General features: G+C 34.4%; 1 non-coding gene across 7 annotated transcripts in view; it reads right to left on the minus strand.

Moving 5' to 3' along the window:
* The window catches only part of LOC129125576 (uncharacterized), a 50,706-nt gene that overhangs the window by 17,849 nt on the left and 14,770 nt on the right, over window positions 1–18,087 (minus strand). For 5 of the 7 annotated variants that reach the window (XR_013183974.1, XR_013183968.1, XR_013183970.1 and 2 more), the window contains 2 exons: window positions 15,153–15,218; window positions 11,912–12,051 (listed from right to left, as the gene is read on the minus strand). This is a non-coding gene — a transcript (uncharacterized LOC129125576). The other 2 variants (XR_013183972.1, XR_013183973.1) reach the window with 2 other exon arrangements.

Consider the following 18,087-nt stretch of genomic DNA (forward strand, 5'->3'; position numbering starts at 1 on the left):
AGTCACAAAGTTGTCAGGCATATAAAGTACAATTGCATTTATATGGAATTCAACTTCATATACTAAACTTGACTAGTTAAATCAAACATACCTTTAAGAGTTCAAATTAATAATATCATAAAATTAAACACAACTATTCTTCATCAGACCTTTTCTTATTCTCTTTTAAGTAAAATTAAATTTTTCATTTCCTTGTAAAATTGTCTCACACTATACAGTGAGGTCAATGGTATTGTGTACAGATACATTGTAATAAGGTTTCTGTATTTAAGTGTGAATGTCAGACTCAACAGAAAGTCACAAGTACTTTTCTAGGTAATTTAAAGAAAGAAAAGCCACTCTGGTTTCCAAAGTGGAGTGTGTAGCTGAGCATTCAAAGAAAACATTCTTCAAAGAGCAAACACAACATGTTGGAGTACAGAAATGTCAAAGAAATTTCTTTTTACTTCTTTCATTTCTTTCAAGTTCATATCTTTATTAAAAATATTTCCCCTATGTGGAAATATTTTGACAATTTTTGATTTTAAACTTAAATCACTTGAAGTATTAATCAGATGCAGAAGACTGGCTTTCTAGATTCAGTGTTCAAACTGCAAGCCAATGCTCTAATTCATTATGGAGATAGCTTACATTTCCCCAAGCAAATTATATGATTAATCAAACTGAAAAGCAGGTGTATCCTATTGTAAAAATATCCATCATATAGAACAATTTCCATTGCTGTCAAGTCCTTTCAATATTTGATGAAGTAATTTTACCCCCTCCTTTCAAAAGACATTTCCTTTTATTATGTATCCTAAGACACTTTAACTAAAAACCCAAATCTGAATATTTCAATAAGGTTGTTTTATTATTCAGTAGATTCATGGAAATTTTACTAGGATGACAGAAAAAATTCCACACCATTCTGTCTCCACTAATACAGGTACATGGCTTCAGCTGGCAATATTACTGGGATTAGCATAGAATGATGAAATATTTAAAAGGAATTTTTTTTTCTAAAATCTAATAAATCAAATGACTGCCAAATGTCATTAAAGTGATGGTCTCTGACTTGAATATGCTTTTCATATTCAAATTTGAAAAGAAAGAGATGAAAGCCTGGAAAGGTTACTCAGTTTCAACTAATAACCTCAAGCACTCTACATTCACATGCATAAAAAATGAAATTGGCTCTATTGTCTAATTTTACTCCAGAAACAACTCTTTTCTTCTTGCACTGAACAGATGTATTAGCATCTGTATTTAAAGGGATATGCTGAGTGGTTTTGTTCACCCCAAAGTATTTAGCAGCTATGTCAGACTAGTTTGTACACAGACAGTAGCTTATGAATCAAGTCCAAATACAATATCCCGTATTATAAAGTGTTCCTTTTACATATCTTAAAATTTGTTTGACATATTTAACACTTGTAATTGCATACAGTAGGCAAAGAATATTACACTTTTTCAAGGCTAGTGGGATAAATTCAGGTATTCTGCTTTTTTACTTAAACTGAAGCAAATGACTGAGACTTACTATTAGAAAATTATAAGAAAAAATAACAAATTATCTTGGAGCTTAACAGTCAAGACTATTTTGAGTCCCAGTTTTATTGATATTAGATGTGAATATAACATATACAAAGCAGAACACAAGCTGATTAGGAAAGATATTTACAAATCAAAAATATAAAACTGCTTTAGAACATAATTAGCTCACGTCATATTTCATCATTAATACAAAACCACTCACATTATAAAGCCATGCTGAAAATATATGTAGCATCCAATATATGATATGAATTCGTCTTTAAACAACCATTTATATTTCTATGATGCAGAGTGAAATATGTTATTTAAATCTATTCCTAAGCTGCTTTTTTTTTAAAGCCTTTTCTTATTTATTAGGTACTGTTCAAGTGAACAATGGATAGTTTGTCAACTAATGCCCACAAATAATTCTATTTAATGGGAATAAAATTAGTTTTCACATTTAGCATTTAAAACAAAAGATAATACAAAATTTCACCTAACACAGAGAATAGGTAGATATTGAAGAAGATTAAACACTTTCAAAAATGTCTCAAAGAAATTGGTTCAGTGCTTTAATTTCAGGTTAGCAAAACAAAACATGGGTAAAATACTTAGTCTATGTCAAAATGCTTTGTCTACATTTGATATTGACTCTTTGTAATTAATGCTACCCAAAGCATTTGGAAGAATCACCAAACTCCTTAGGGTAACTACTAAATACATTGGACATCACATCCAAATTCAAAATCTCAACTTTTCTCACCTTTCTGATTTCTGAGATTAAAAATCTCTGTTTTAATTCTGTAATTAGTGTTGACTACCATCTTCAAGCAGCTGTATATTCCATATTTTGATTTCCTTTTTGGTCACAATAAAAGGCTAACACTTTGATATGAAAAATAGAATTCCAACTGTCTCAAATGCTCAACAACAGTATCCAACAGAAGTGCTTTAAAAAATAACTTTGTCCTTTCTGCACAGAAAAGCTGAGTTGAAAATACCTGGCTTAAAGGACCAACGCTCCTATTTTTTACATCGCTTACATTTTTTACACATATTAGCTTTAACTAATATATTGCCTTGAAAACTCAAACTAAAGGGAACTTCTTAACTGTAAGATCAACTTGAATCCTCTATCTACCAGTGCTCAAAGAAATGCATGATTTACTCCTTAGCATTGTATATATTTATTTCCAGAGTCCACTTATTCATTTCTATTTCAAGCAAAGAGCATATAAGACAAACTACAAGCTATTCTCCAATAACCACAAGTAATCATCCAATTTCTATCAGTATTTCAATCACTATGAATATTGATTAACAAATATATTACTGAATGAGAAATAATCCTCTTCCTCTATCAAGGGCTGAATTCCTTTAACAATGTCAGAACAGAGCCACAAAAAATGCTATTACAGGAACATCAATGTAATTCAAGTGTACAGAGACACAAACACCACTCATTAAGTAATTATGATTAACAGGGCAACACAGAACCATACCCACATAAAAATACATATTGCAAATAAATTACTCTAGTCCTGTATGCAGTGACTTTTCATGTGAGGAATAACATGTTCTATTTTTACCTTTCCCCCACACTGGTGTAGATGTGAGAACAGGAAGAGGGATACAGAAATGCTCCCTGTTCCTTCTCCACATGGATGGGACTTTAATAAAGTGCATACAGCTCAGACTCTCCCTAAGACCTGGGGCAGAGATCTCTCTCTCCTTGTTGAATAACTCCTGTGGGACTGGATCCCTGCTGAAGGGGAAAGGCACAGAAAATCTTCTCCCAGCATCACTGTCCTGCCAAGTGCCAGGAGAAGAATGAAATGGCCCAAGATCAGCACCATGACAAGGCTCCATGCAACCCCTTCAGCTCTTGCTGGAATTAAGAACACACTGAATAAAAAGATCTATTTGTGACAATGAAGGGAACTCTGGTTGCTGCCTTTTTATCTGGTGCAGAGTCCAAATTTCATCAATTTTTAGACCAGCATAAATTCATCTTTAATATCTTCTAAGGCATTAATTACTTGCTACAGCTTGAGCCAATGATTAGGTACTGACTCTCTATGCAAATCTGTAATGTACCAGCCATGCACTCTTTCCCTTTCCAAAATAACAACTCCTAAGTAGCTCTAAAGCACCAAAGATTTTAGAAAATAGAAGGCTCTAGAGGGAAGTGTGCTTTCCTACCACAACCATGACAACTACCTATCTGATCATGAAGTCACAGTTGCACCTTGCTCATAATAGAACTTTAGATCACTTGCACAGTCCTTGCTTTCTCTTCAGCTCACCTCACACCCTTTCTGAAGAAAAACCATAGAATTGTTCAATGCTTCTCCTCAAGTGGAATTGGTTTTAAAGATTTGGTTTTGCACCTTGCCCATGACACAGCCACAACTAACAGACTTTAAAGATAAACTGTTTCCAGGGATGAATAATACAAAAATATGAATATATCTGAAACTGTTTGATTGGTGAGATACAAACTTGCATAATTCAGAATTTTATTTTCTCCCCAAGAAGCTGGGAAAACTTCATTAGCAATATTGTTACTGTCCTGAATGAAGGTACACCTACTCCTGCAGACTGTCTCAAAGAGAAAACTTAACTTTTTTTAATGTTTAATCACTCATCTTCGATTGATCCATCAGAAAAAATAAAAACCAACTCTGTCAAATCTCAAAGCCAGTTAGCTACACAGGTACCAAACAGTCACATAATTAAGAAATTCAAATGTTGTGTAAACTTACAACTACCTTTCATTTGAAAGGGAAGCATAATTCTTAAGTTAAAAAGGCATGAAAGGCAGAAAATTCCTTGAGGAAAAAAAGATATTCAGTCTTAAACCTGGCGTTCTACTTAATTTCATATTCTGACTAATTTGTTTTATTTGTTACCTAAAAAATAATAGGCAATGACTTAAGATTCTGTAGTTTTGAATCATTTTAAAAGCTCTGTTTGGTGTTGTTTGGTATTATTTCTCCCTCTTTCGTTTCTTCTATCTCAAAGAGTGACTTGCAGTACATGCTTTCAATTACAACTTCAAAAGGTATTTGACAAGGGGTAGATAGAAGTTGTAAGTCCATCATTTCAGCATAGGGTCTACTCAAACTTCTGTCATCTCACACTTTATCAGTTGCAAAACACAGCTTAGGTATTTCCTGGATACTTTAAACTCACTTTTACTTTAGTTTCAGGATTATAGTGACCCCCAGCAAACAACCACCTCAAAGATGGAGAATGGCAAATGGTTCTTTTTAATCTTAGACCAATCAGTAGTCCTTGAAAGTACTGACTACAAAGTTTAACAAGTTGCTGTTATCATAGTCTGATAAGATGGTTCTGTTTCATAGATTTTATTTCTTGTTTTATTAAATACGCTGGTGCAGCACTTTTAATTCCCCAATTTCTTACAGAAGAAAACCACAAAGCAACAGAGGTTAGTTCTATACAGGAGTAGGAGAATACAAAGTTAGTATTTCTGGCATGTTAGAATTGAGCCAACTCAGTAACACAGAGTAACACTAAAACCCTGAAATTTAATTCTCTAAATTCAGATTAAATTCACAAAACAAGCCAAGTTGAGAAAAAAAAAATTGAACACTCAAATATCTCCCTGAATTACACTAAAGACATTCAGGTCCTGCAGAAAATAAGTGTAAAGAGGAATCATATCAGCCAAAATTTAAAACTGCAATACAATATCCAAGTAATTTCCTTTTTTAAATTAATACAGCTAGCACATAGGTGGAAATATACTATTCAAGTAATTGTACCCAAAAAACCCATAATAAAAGGAATAGTTTTTATTGCCTTGCTATACATAAACTTGAAGCTTTACAGCTTCTCACCTTAGCATAAGCTTGTGCTCTTCACCAGGAGAACCATGAACACTTGGTATTTTTGCACTTTTTTGCTGTTTAAGAAAGATTTTCATGTCAAAATTAGTTACAACTTGAGATCTTAGAGCAAGAGAATGCACTTATGGCATCGGCAAAAAAAAAAGAGAGAAAAAACCAGAACCACTACCAAACAAATTGGGCATGCCAGTAATTGCCTCATGGCACATTTTAAGACAACTTGGAAGTTGACAGCAGTAAATCTTATTGTGAAAACTGAATGCTATATAATTTCCTGAAAGGGTTTGGTGTAGATGTGGGAGTGTAAAGGAGGAGGGGATGGAAGAGAAAAGATTTTTTTAATTTATTTTTTTTAATATAAAGACCATGCCAAAGAAAATGCAAATTCCCAGTTTTGATGTCTATTTTGAGGATCTGAAACAAGGCTTTTAATCAATGTATTATACATCAAATTGATAATGTTAACTTCTGATTATTCAAATGTATGAAATATTCATAGAGAACTGTCCAAACTTTTACATTTCTTAGACTTCTTTTCTCTATTAATTATCATGCCTGGAAGCTTTTTAGTAGAAGCAGCAGCCATCAGCCTGACTGAACCTGACAAGCTAGCAAGGCCCAATTACACTGGCACTCTGTGGCACTTTGATGTACTGGAAACGAAAAGAGATAGGGGCAAATTGTATAGCACATTATGTTAATGACTTGATTTAATCCAGCCACTAAACTTTATGTAGCCTGTTAAAAAAGATGCTAACACTAATTATGCCACTTTGGAAAGGAAAGAAGGGGACAAGCATTTCATACCGACAAAGTGAAGCTCATAAATGTTGTAAATGAAATGAAACAAAATGAAGTAATCTATGATTAATCATACATCATAGACAAGAAGAAAAGAGAAAGAAGCAAGTGGTACAGTTAAGTAGTGGAAAATCTGTTAGATACCCTTTGTGATCAACATATCTAAGAAATAACCATGAACTGTCTAATTTGCAACATGCCAGAAAACCTCAGTGTGATCTTAAATGGCTTAAACAGTTTGGCATACAACTCAGATCTAGGGGATAATTAGCATAACGATCTCCAAAAATCACAAGTTTTATTTACAGTGTTTGATTACCAGCAGGATATTTATCTCAAAAGATAAAAAGCAGTGATTTTTGATCTTAAAAAAATACAAATTCAGTAACAATTTTGACATGCTGCATTCCAAAATTAACCCAAGAATTCATACAAACCAATGCATATTTTTAAAATCCAATCTGTATTAATATACTTGTTGTCTTAATAGTTCAGATGTTTTATTGTTTCATCTACCCTTCATGAACATGAATCTTTGTTACCACAAGAACAGATCAATGGGGAAAGGTAGAAATTGATGAACCTGAAATGGATCTACACACAAAGTTCTCACAGAAGTGCTCTTAAATGATTGTGATAAAATAAAATACATGACTAGAAAATTACAGAAGAAGTGTATTATATTTTGACTTAATAGAGATAAGTAGCACTAATTTTAGTTCTCAAAATTACAGGTGACATTGTTTTTAACATTATACATATAAGCAATGCAATTCCACCTTCAAAAGTACTCTCTGCAGCTTTATGAAGAATATATGAGTGATTGCATTTCTAAACCTCTGCTACAGCTTAAACAAAGAACAGCTATATTTCTCATACAAAGAATTGCTTCTTGTTGCTAGTTGCTTTGTACGGTGTTTCACAGCCTTGAAAAGAGCATTTAAAAAAATCAAGCTACCTCTAGGATATCACACTGCAGAACATAACAAACCAAGAAATCTGATAGGATCTAACAGTACAGCCCTGGTCCTTTAAAAGAAGGCTGAGACAGATCAGAGAAGTATTAACTGTTAGAAGCACTGTCATCAATTTTACTTATTAGTTTTATATTTTTTAGCATTGTTCAGTCAAGGTTAGATCAAAAAGTATGAAATATTCTTTTTTTTTTTCCAGAACTTTCCTACTGAACTAACGTTCAAAGAAAATTTTCCAAATTTGTATTAATGTCATCTTATTTTTATATATGTCTTTGTGGTAATTAATTGCTGGTTTTAAGAATAAGTCAAGAGAACATGATTAGTGCACTTGCCCACAAATAATAATAGAAAAAGAAGTACACTGAAGTGATTTGATACTGTACATATATAATTTTACTGAAAACTGATGTTAGATACAGCAAAGCTACTCCTAGACAGCATTAGGTTTAAAATATTTTTTAGTCTGACCAAATAATTGCCATATACATTCTGACTCAGCTGTTTAACATTACTGGACAATGGACTTGAAATAATACAGTCATTTCTGTCAGATTTTATTGCCTCAAGAGCACTATCACCTTGATGTGAAAAACACTGGAAGAATCAATGTGGTTAAACCCCTTTACTGTAGTCCATCTGAGCTCTGCTGAGGAGCCTGATAGCAATAGAGGTGCTTTACTAACAAATGAAGAATAAGCGCCAGGCAAATCTTCTCTTCCTTGCAGAAGATTAACCCTGCAAATCAATGACCTTTATAGTCATCTAAACTGTATTTTTTTCTGGTTTGTAAAAATAAAAAAGTAGTGCTTCCCAGATGAAAGTTGAGGACTGGAATGATAGAAGTCCTGTGATGAATTGAGGTATGAACAACTGTTAGCTTTATACAGGATTATGGCCTGAATTTGTGGATTTCCTCTGACTATGCTTAACACCAGGCACACATAAAGAATAATTTATCCTTTTTTTTAAAGAAAAAAATAGTTCTGTATGCAGGTGGATTATTTCAGAGCATTTTGGGTTTTTCTTCTCTGAAGCAAATTACTTATAAACACAACAGGGATTCAACATCATATTTTTCCAATTTTTCTAATGTATTCTTACACAGAAGCTGCAAACAAATGAACATGAAATTTTAGCATTCTGTTTGTGCTTTTACTGTAAACTTGGTATTGTGGACTTGGTTTATTTCAATGATAAACAGTTTAAGCTCAGAGGTGGAACAGGATGACCTGCCTTTTACAATCTTTAAATAAATCTCCCTCTAACAACTTTAAGTCACGAATATGATAAGACATACTACCCCTCTCTCTGTCTGAAAGGATTTCCAATACCAGCATTGGCTGTTATCTGCAGACAAAAGGAGCATATTCATTAAAATGGTCTTTAGAACAGCATAGTTCTAAGGGAGAATATAAAGACATTTAAAATAGAAGCCAGGTTTCCCTTAATATTTTATGAATCTAGGTCAGATACCAGATTTTTGCATTCAATTATGATACAGTTTCCATTTGGGAAGAAAATAACACCACCATATCCACTACCCAGCTTCAGCTATAAAGTACACCAGAATATAATTTCTGTCATGGAGCTTCTCATAACGAGGCAGCTCCCACTGCTAGTAAGAAATGCTTAAGAAAATGGAAAGAGACATAGATTTATTAACAAAATACAGTTACTTATTCATAAAGATGAATTCTACCTTCTGGTTCCAATCCTTCAGTTATTTCTCTCTCATTTCCAGAAGTAATTGATGTTTGGTCAGCTAACTGCTCCTCTGACAGATGTGAAAGCTTTTCTGTCTCCTGTTAAATTTCTTCAGCCATCTCCACCTTATCATCTGCTAGCCTTTTTGTTTAACCTCCTGTCCCATATGCTACATAAAAAGATAAACTTACAGTCTTATAGCACCCCTTGAATAGTAAAACTTACTAAAGTTCAAAACTTGAAGAGTTATGGCCAATATGCAAAGTCTTTAATCAATGGCATTGCTTATGCAGCACAGGAAACAATGAGAAGTTGTCAACTGCAGTAACAAATAATTGATACAGTAAAAAGAAATTCTCTAACGATGTATATTTGTGAAAACATAACTATTATAATCACTTGGTACCTGTCAACATATATTCAGCCTCTTAGGTTTCCAGATTCATTTATATTTCAGCTCTTTCAGTTCTACAAGACTCAGTTTAAAAAAAAAACAAAACCAAGAAAACCTGCTCCACTACTATCTTATTCAGTTAGCAATTTTACAACTAAATTATACAATACTTTCTGTTTCAAAAGCAAACTAATATCATATAAAAAAGAATCAGCCTTGTCACATAATACAAACATTCTCTAAGGTAAAATACCTTTAGTACATAACTTTCTCTGAGGTAATCTTACTCCCTTGGTTCCCTTTGAGTACAATTATGTACAACAACATCTCATCAATGGATACAACACTGCAGGGTTGTGTCCAGGGTGGAAACTCAGTGATGACTCAGTGAAGTCAGTCATGTTAAACCCCACAGAAGTGAGGCCCTGCTGTGCTCTCCTGGAGAGCTGCAGCAGTGCCAGCACCTCCCTCTGCATGGGCACCTCCCACACATCACATCTGCCCCGCTGGAAGGACCATGGCAGGCAGCAAAGCCTGGGCTGATCCCCCCCCCACACATTTCCAGAGTCCATGAGGTCTAAACCCTGCTTGGTGGGACACACAAAGGGATTTGATGTGATTTATTCACTGAACCCACGGTAGGTCCCTCTTAGGTTGATGGGTACCTGCACACACATGGAAATAGGTGCACACATCACTTTAGCTGTGCATGGGGATGGATTATGGTGGGAATGTTCCTATCTCATACCTACAGCCAGGTCATTGTTCTAACTGCAGTGAACCCTATGAGATTGCTTAGTAAATGTTAAAATACTCAGTCATTAAGTGCTGCTAAACTCTTTTGCACCCTTATGTTTGCATCCATATCTTGGCACACTTGCCCCCTTTGCATTCCTGAATTTAGTATAAATCATTCCAATTTTTTTCTAATATAATCTTCCTTTGTATGCTTTAAATCTGTGTAGCAAGTGAGCCTTGCCAACAAACTCAGTAAAGCCATGTTTTCACAAATTCATATTAAACCCTGCTTTTGCCAAAACCTTTGATAGTGTTCCTTTAATTGGCCAAACCACTTGTTCACAATACCTATTTAGCTATATGCCAAAGTCATTCCATTTATTCCTTATTTCCCTCTGCTAGATACTGGTAATTTTTAGAGGGAAGACAAAACAAACTCCATCCAAACAAGAACAAATGTGCAGGGCCAGAAGCTGGACTTTGGTGATCCCTGTGGGTGCCTTCCAACTCAGTATGTTCTACAATTCTGTGAGATGATCCCCCCGTGATCCCTGCCAACCTGAACCATTCTGTGATTCTGTGAATACTTCTGCAGGAGCAATGATAAACAGCTGTAATCACATCCTAGATACACAGGGCTTGAAGGGGATTAGAATATCTATGCAAGCTGCAGCAGCTTAATGACAATTAAAAGTGTAGTACCCTGGTGATACAGCCAGGGGTACAAGAAGCTGTGAAGTGCCAATCTGGGGAAGGCAAACATTGTCACTTAAACATTAGGCATGCACCTAAAAGATTGCACTTAAACATAGAAGGACAGAAGATGGAAAGTGTTGCCTAATTTTCCAAATTCAGCTTAACCAAATAATAGTACAGCCCATGATATTTTCATGCTCTGAATATAATTTTAAATTTAGCATTATATAATCAAGCTATCAGTAACAACTGATGTGTTGTAACTTCATATTAATGTAGCTTAAGGTATCTTTATTCATATTAGTATCACTTAAGGGCAATTTTGCTAACACTTGCTGTGGTCAAAAAAAAAGTTTAAATGATCAATTTAGTATTAGATGTCAATAAAGCTACTCAGAATCTTAATAGTAAGCACATGATGAACTGAAGCCATACTCATAAGAAGAATTATTCACAAGTTGGTCCACTTCATTCTATTAGATTGTTCACAGAAATACACTTTTTAAAAAATACACATTTGAAGAATCAAATTAAAAATATTTAGGTTACTTCCAGCTTGTGCTCTTCTTTTGTAAACTTTATATATTGCTACAGTATATAACACAGCATTGAGATACAAAGAGAGATTGCAAAGTCTTAAATATTCACTGAGAAGTTGCCCCTACAGCATGGGAAAGACACATATGAAATAATCTCTTGAGTAGATTACAAGAAAAATGTATTATTGTAAATGTACACAGCTGTAAATAAAAATCAGTGTATACTGAAAATATTAAAAACTTCTGAATTAATGAAGTTGAAAGACAATTAAACATGGCCAAAGGCCTGTATAGGGTTTGTGTAACTTTGCACAGTAAATAGAATAGTGGCTTTTAATTTGAGGGAGACTGTCAGATGGGCCTCTTTTCTGTAAGAGCTTTAATGTAGAGGAGAGAAGAAACACTGAATAAAGAGTAAGTATTAACCCAACAGAAGAAGAATAAATGCAGCTGAAAAAGCATGAGCCTCATTCAGCATATAATCTGTATTTGGTGAATTTTTGTACTTAATAGCTAGTCATAACCTTAGCATATTGTACAAATGTTCACTTAAAAGGCAGCTTTGAAATCACCAGCAATAGAAACTACACTTTTCTGGGCAATATTCCTGAACTTCAACATAGGTATGACCTCACATCTTGAGAAAATATTAGATTTTTTTCAGAAAAATACCTCTTTCTACTTTGATCTTGTCAAGGATTGCATTTTTGTCTGCTAAATCAGATTTGATAGCCATCTCTAGTTCAGCAATTTGCAGTTTCATTTGCTGTTCCTTTGATTTCCATTGCTGTTCCTGGGTCATACAGAAGACACTGTAATAAAACATATGGCATGTGAAAAACTTTTAGAAATCAGCTTCAACAGAAAATAATAAAGAAAAAAGCTTTTAGTGGCACAGAGACCACTGTCATCATGTCTTAGGAATTAAGTAAACACATGCTGGTCTGCTGCTGTTGAAACCAAGGCGCCTTTCTCAGGCTGCGGTTAAAAAACATGAAAGAGTTTGTGGGATGAGCAAAGGAACTGGCCTTAATTTAGAGATCCAAAGTCAAAAAGCTGGCAGCATGCAGCATTTGTGGGACTAGAAAAGGAATTCAGATGCATATCCCAGAATAATCCACAACTCAAAACCTCAGCAACTGACAACTAACAAAACCATTCTTTCCGCATACAAAACCCCTTAGTGTAGAGAACTGGGATCATCCGCCTGATTTCTTTTAAATCTGTGAAACATGCAGAGCATAAAGTCAGTTGCCTGTTCAAAGAAAAATGTTGACCACAAAGTGACAACAGTTTTCTCATACTGTAAAACAACAATTCTGATACTGATTAAGAAGCACATTTAAAGTAATCGTTCTCCTACTTTAAAGAAAAAAACCAGAGGTGGGCCAAGAAATTAGAATGACTTCTTTGCCTGTAACACATTATTTACTTGTAAACTACCAATCTATGTGCAGTAAGCATTGCATGGACACAGAACTAGAACTGCTGAAACCACAACAAAAAGCGTTACTCGGATTAAAACTAAATTAAGTACATTATATAATTTACAGTGTAATTCTCAGTAGGCGAAAAGACAAAGCTGTGCAATGAGTTTTCATATAAATTAGACAGTGAGTGGTATAGTCTTCATATTATTATATTTGCATTCTTATTTACTGAACAAAATGTAGATCTTCACCGAGCACAAAGCAGTTTATTCACTTTTGTACTCCATGAAAAATTAGTAACTGCAGGGTTCTGTAAACAAAAAAAGTCAGTTCCTCAACTCTTTGGTGAAGCTTGTCAGCTAAAAAACTATATTTTACATAAATCAATGTATTAGAAATCTTCCGATATCTATTTTTTTTTATCCACCTATCTCTAGAAGAGATCTATGTAACAAGCCTTGACCACAAAAAGAGAGGAGGAAGAGATGCTGCAGAACACATAGGACACATGAGGACAGCCCACACAGGTTCAGACTCTACATGCTGACTGAGAATTCTGAGCACCTATAAGTGCATTTATATCTCATATATTTGAAGAATGACTTCAAGATTAAAGAAATAAAATATTATGGCATGAATTGTAAACCCTAAAGTATATAGGGTTTGTATTCCTATATGTATTATTCATGAAAACATTCTAAATCCCTGTATTTTGTCTTTTTCTCATACTACATCTAACCTATGTACACAGTTCTCTAGGCATAGAGCATTTCATAGTGTGACTGTTTTCACAGCATGCATGAGCTAAAGCTGAGCTTCTAAGTCCTGCAGTCATACATGCATCACTCTCCTATAATGTTGAAGGTAATATACAGGCAATATAATGCACTGAATCCACTACCACTCCACAGTATTGCAAAGTACAGAAGAGACGCTGTGTTCTCTAATGGCTTGGAGTTTGATTGGCTTCCATAAGGAAAACACAACTCTCTTCAAAAGAAAAGAAATACTGTCAGTTTCCACACTTCTGAAAATGTTTTCAAGTTTGAATGACCACAACACCCAGTTATATGTGAGTTCATCAGCTTTAGGTACAATTACTTCACAGTAGGGTGCAGCCAGGTTTTAGTTCAGTTTTTTAGAAGACTGAGCTGGCAGAAGAATCATTAAGCATTATTATGGTTTTTAAGAATTTAGATGTTTAAATGAAGACCATTTTAGAAGACAGGTTTTATCTGAACCCATATAGTGCTAATGTTTATGTCAGTGTGAATTGAGTCCACGTGTGTTGCTTTCTTCTTTCAAATTTTAAGATTACATTTACTTGAATTCATGTGGAATTTCTTTCATATTTACTGTATTTCACTGGAGTTGAAGCCATCTGTGTAACTATAATGGTCAACCACATCTGGCACCATTTCCTTTGGAGGGAGTTTAAGCATTGCTAGATTTGCATTACAAGGTCATATGAAAACAATTCCTCCAAACCTTTTATACAAATGAATCGTTTTCTTGGATACTGACTAAATAATAAGAGTCAACTGACAAATTCATACTTGTTCTTTGCAAACTTTTCAGATCCAGTTCTTCAGTCTTGGCTTTGGCAAAAATTCCCATCAACATCAAAAAATTTCCTGAAAAAAACTTTAGCGAAGAATGGGTTTATGCACCTTTGCCTCCATTTAAAAGTTGAAAAAGAATTATTAATTAATCATTAATTAAGTGGCACCTGTGGACACTGGCCTATCTACTGCTAGCCCAGGTAAGCTCTAGTAAAGTTGTATTGCTCAAATAGGCAACCAAAAAAGCTTAAAAGCATTAAATGGTGGCTATATAATCCTTCTCTTTCTAATTTATTGATGCCTATACAATAACATGGAATGATGAAAGATGAATCAGTGTTTAAATGAGAGTATATGAAAAGACAGATCATTTTAGTGAAAGAAACACCATAGTATAGACTACTTGCTATAATGGAAGCTCACTTTCAATTTCTCTTGTTTAATATTTTTTTAAGTCATCCCATTATGTTTATAAGTAGAACAGAAAATTTCAAGCCAAGATTGTTAGGTTGATTTATTAGTAAGAATTATTTCTCTGAATAAATACTTGAGAATAAACAAAAAGATAATCAGAAATATTTGTTACATGATCAAATTTTGGAGAAATCTCCAGCAATTAACCTGAGTGACAAGTGACCAACTTCTCCATACAAAACTCTAAATTTTGTGATTATACAACTGTTGCACCTCCTAAGTAAAAAAAAAAGTTTTAAGCTGTTAAGATTTTTAACAGAGCTGATGAAATACAGCAGAGCACATGAGAGTTTCCATATACAGTCATATGATGAACAGCAGCCTGAGCAGAGTTACACGTGTGCAAAAGCACAAAATATTTATGAACACATTACAGCACACAGTATATTAAGATCTATGAAAAAAGAACCAGAATCAAATTTTCTGTATGCAGAAATCCTAACTTACCTTACACAGCTTATCATAGTTTTTGTTCAAGAGTTCATTCTCTTTTTCTGGATTGTTTATTCTTTCCTGTAATTAAAATGAAGAGAGAAGTTTCAAGTAATGCACAGCACAAAATGAAATTACAATGAATGTGTGAACAGAAATAGCAAATAATTTTTAGGGTCAGGCTATTGTTTGTTCTTTCACTACAGCAGGATCTGGTTTAAGGACATGAGACACTTAAATAGAGAATATCTACCCTCCATGCATTACAACATTTAAAATGCTTAGCAAAAATATCTATGAGGTAAACTTGGGTCACGTAAAATACATTTATTTACAACAGGTAAAACAGGTGGTAAAACTAAGTTGGTACAAAATGCAAGAAAAATCAAGTAGGTTTTCACATTTTTATTCCTTACACATAGAAGAAAATGGGGAAGAAACCATTCCCCATCTGATGTTTAGCCCTGTATCTGGACAACTTGTTAGTGATGACAGAAGTCTCTCAGAGTCACTAGACATAGAATGATTTGAACTGCTGCATGAGATGTAACACTGTACTCTAATTAAATCAGGTTCAAAGAATACTAGGAACTAGCAATACATGATCAATAAACCAAGTATTATGGGTTTTTTCTATTAATAAACCACTTTTTTAGTACCAGGATTGACATGATGTCTTATGCTTTAACTTCAAATATTGTCCAAAGACTGGTGGTTTGGATCAGGTGTGGTTCACAGTTCTATGAAATACAAACAGCATTTTGGTCAGAAGTTTTTCTTTTGAATAGGATAAAAATATATGTAGTACCACTCTTCTAAATATGTTTGAAAGGTCTATTCACACCTCCTCTGTTGAAATGTACCCCAACATTTCTTTTTCCCTTATCTGTATGCACTACCTAAAGTAAAAGATTCTAGCTCTAGCCCACAGCCTCACCTCCTCTGTCCCTCTCTTTGAAATACCTACTGATTGCAATTTGTTTTGAAGATGGAACTACTTTAACTGCCCCTTTTTAAGCTATCCATTCAGCTCATCACCTTTTGCTAAGCATCATGGTTGGTCTTTAAGTTCTTTAGGCTCTATGAAAAGAAAGGAATATCCAGGAAAAAATAAAATAAATTACACCTAGTAGAATGTTACAACAGAGCATATTCCAACAGTGGTGTGTGTCCCTGGCAGTATTTAGTGTATGTATTCTCAATGTGCTCAACAGGAGGCACTTGATCCATGTACTGAATGCATGGCTGGGGAAAGGTGGCACTCCTGGTGCTCTCATCAACATTAAACCCTCAGTTCAGTCATGATGAAAACAACTAAGAAATACATCTGTACAGCAATTAAAAGATTTTGCTGTGGTTATGGTGGTTAGACATGCTGACCAAAAAACACCGCAGCAGCAAGCAGAAATGAATGTTGACCACAGTTATGGTAATCACAGAGCTTGCCACTGCTCTGTTAACCCTTCATTGTAAATATGTGATTGTTCCATAATCCTAATACATTCAGTTCTATTTTCCTACTAGTAGTACTTTAAAAAGGGACTTCTGATTTCTTTTCCATTTTCATTTATTTCAATGGATGACATTAAGGCACATTTAACCAATTTTAATATTAAATGAAGAATGCTGATAGAACCTCTAATTTCAGAATATTAGTTAACAATATAGTGGCTACATTCCACAAATGCTTTAATAAAGCCTCATTCACTAAGAATTTCAATGTAAATAATATTCAAATTATGACTTGAAACAACAGAGCACAGAAGCCAATCTTCTGTTTAATAAAATGAGTGTATGAAAATTTATGCTAAACACATATGTGGGTATAGATAGTGCTTAATGATTGCAGACAGAATAAAGTTAGCTTCAGTTTTTTCAATATACTATTTCCTAGAAAGTAGTTGTAATAGGTAAGTATATTATGTGCCATCTAACTAGAAATTTTGGATTTTACAATTATTCACATTTAGTAGACATGTCTCAAAGATTCAAATTATTTGAAATTGGAAAACCATTGGATCCATTCTCTTGTAACAAAAAAAGAGCCACAGAAAACACTCATCCTTCTCCAAAATGCACCTTTCACTGTGAATATTAGAAACAATGTCTTCAAATAGCAGTTTGGGTCCTAAGCCCATGTTTCCTTTCAGCTGCTGCCAAGAAAGAGGCAAAATCACCCAAAACCTACTGGTGTAAGTTACCAGAAAGTTGCATATGATTTAAAATGGAACAGTTTACTTATTGCTTTTTATTTAAGAACCCAAAAAGTCATGTGAAACCTGTCTCCCCTGGAATTGCTATAGCCCACCCTATGAAAAACTAGATTTGAGCTGCTGACAGAAGAGCTGCTTTGGCAGAAAGGATATAGGCACTACACCAAAGAGGGGAAGAAGGCTAAGTACAGCAAGAGGTAGAAATGAAACAACACAGGGGAAAAAGGAATGGAACAAAAATCTAATGGCACAAGTGTGATGTAGGATGCTAAAGGGTAAGAGCAGTAAGAGGTTCCAGGGATTCCTGGTGCTTCCAGCTCCTAAGGCTAGGACACTTTACAGAGCTGTACTGCATTAGGATTCCCCTGCTCACAGGAACTCTCCCATTTCAGGCTGCCCATCCTACCACCTCCATGTGCACATGCAGGTCTCCAAACACATATGGGAAAAAGAAGGCAAGAGCTGTAATTGCACATTCAGTGATATTTTCATAAAACTGTACTTGTTATAAAGAAAAACATTACTTACAATAGCCTTTTAAAATAATTTCCATGGACTTAAGAACACAAGCTCAAACTGAATCACGGAGAACAAAACAGCACAATCTCCGAAACTTTATCCAAGACTGATAAAATGAGGGTGGTCTGGTACCCCTTTTTTTTGGTAAATTAGTATATTTAAGTCAAAGCTCTCTCTTTAAATCATCAGGAGTCTCTTTCAGTGGCCAGACAGCCCAG

This window comes from Agelaius phoeniceus, chromosome 12 (assembly GCF_051311805.1).
Source record: "Agelaius phoeniceus isolate bAgePho1 chromosome 12, bAgePho1.hap1, whole genome shotgun sequence".
Classification (NCBI taxonomy): domain Eukaryota; kingdom Metazoa; phylum Chordata; class Aves; order Passeriformes; family Icteridae; genus Agelaius; species Agelaius phoeniceus.